Here is a 1,899-nt window from a genome sequence, read left to right as displayed (position 1 = left end):
ACCTCTGAAATTGCAGGGTTCTCAGGATCATAAGCTTCTTCTTCAAAAGATGCCTCTTTAGTACTGTTGGATGCATCTTGCCATCCATTCAGACTTTGAGAAATCATGTTGACTTGCTGAGTCAACATTTTGTTCTGAGCCAATATGGCATTCATAGCATCAATTTCAAGAACTCCCTTCCTCTGAGGCGTCCCATTACTCACAGGATTCCTCTCAGAAGTGTACATAAATTGGTTATTTACAACCATTTTAATAAGTTCTCGAGCTTCTGTAAGCGTTTTCTTTAGGTGAATGGATCCATCTACAGAATGGTCTAGTTACATCTTAGAGAACTCAGATAGACCATAATAGAATATATCCAGAATGGTCCACTTTGAAAGCATGTTAGAAGGACACTTTTTGGTCATCTGCTTGTATCTTTCCCAAGCTTCATAGAGGGATTCACCATCTTTTTGCTTGAAGGTCTGAACATCCACTCTAAGCTTGCTCAGCTTTTGAGGAGGAAAGAACTTGGCCAAGAAGGCCGTGACCAGCTTATCCCAAGAGTCCATGCTATCTTTAGGTTGTGAGTCCAACCATGTTCTAGCTTTGTCTCTTACAGCAAAAGGGAAAAGCATGAGTCTGTAGACTTCAGAATCTACTCCATTAGTCTTAACAGTCTCACAGATCTGCAAGAACTCAGTTAAAAACTGGTAGGGATCTTCTGATGAAAGTCCATGAAACTTGCAGTTCTGTTGTATTAGAGCAACTAGTTGAGGCTTCAGCTCAAAATTGTTTGCTCCAACAGCAGGGATTGAGATGCTTCTTCCATCAAATTTGGAAGTAGGTGTAGTATAGTCACCAAGCATCCTCCTTGCGTTATTGTTGTTGTTATTATTTTCGACTGCCATCTCCTCTTCTTTTTCGAAAATTTTTGTCAAGTCCACTCCAGAGGGTTGTGCTTTAGCTTCCCTTAGCTTCCTAAAGGGTCCTTTCAGGTTCAGGATCTGCTTCAACAAGAATGTCCTTGTCCTTGCTCCTGCTCATATGAAAAAGAAGGGAACAGAAAATAATAATAGGGATTCTCTTTACCACAGTAGAGAGATTCTTTTATGTTAGTAGAAGAAGAAAAAAATAGAAGAAGGAAAAGAGGAAAATTTGAACTCAAAGAGGAAGAGGGGGTTCGAATTTTAAGATGAAGAGAAGTGTTAGTAAATGAATAAATAAATAGAAAGAGATAAGAGAGAGAATTTTCAAAAATTAACTAAAATAAAAGAAAAATATTAAAGTTAAAATTCGAAAATTAAGAAAAGTAATGAAATAAAAATTAAAATTTGAAACAATTAGTTAAAAAAAGAATTTTGAAAAAGAGGGAGGTAATTTTCAAAAATTAGAGAGAGGAATGTAGTTAGGTGGTTTTGAAAAAGATAAGAAACAAACAAAAAGTCAATTAGTTAGTTGAAAAAGATTTGAAAATCAATTTTGAAAAGATAAGAAGTTAGAAAAGATTTTTGAAATCAATTTTGAAAAAGACATGATTTGAAAAATATATTTTGAAAAGATTTGAGAAGAAAACTAAAAAGATTTGATTTTTAAAATTAAAACTGATTACTTGACTAACAAGAAACTAAAAGATATGACTCTAGAATTTAAAGATTGAACCTTTCTTAACAAGAAAGTAACAAACTTCAAATTTTTGAATCAATCACATTAATTGTTAGTAAAGTTTTCGAATTTTTGAAATAAAGATAAGAAAAAGGTTTTGAAAATAAAATTTAAAAATTTTCAAAAATAATAAAAAAATGAAAAAGATTTGATTTTTGAAAAAGATTTTGAAAAGATAGGATTTTTAAAATTGAAAATTTGACTTGACTTATAAGAAATAGCTAAGTTTTAAAAATTTTTTACTAAGTCAACTCA

General features: G+C 32.2%; 1 non-coding gene across 1 annotated transcript; it reads left to right on the top strand.

Moving 5' to 3' along the window:
• The first annotated feature begins 377 nt into the window (after positions 1-377).
• On the top strand, positions 378-485 carry LOC127742097 (small nucleolar RNA R71). Its single transcript, XR_008003284.1, has one exon. It is a non-coding gene; the product is annotated as a small nucleolar RNA R71 (small nucleolar RNA).
• Positions 486-1,899: the final 1,414 nt, after the last annotated feature.

This window comes from Arachis duranensis, chromosome 9, assembly GCF_000817695.3.
Source record: "Arachis duranensis cultivar V14167 chromosome 9, aradu.V14167.gnm2.J7QH, whole genome shotgun sequence".
NCBI classification, from domain to species: Eukaryota; Viridiplantae; Streptophyta; class Magnoliopsida; order Fabales; family Fabaceae; genus Arachis; species Arachis duranensis.
This window is presented reverse-complemented; position numbering and strand designations above follow the sequence as displayed.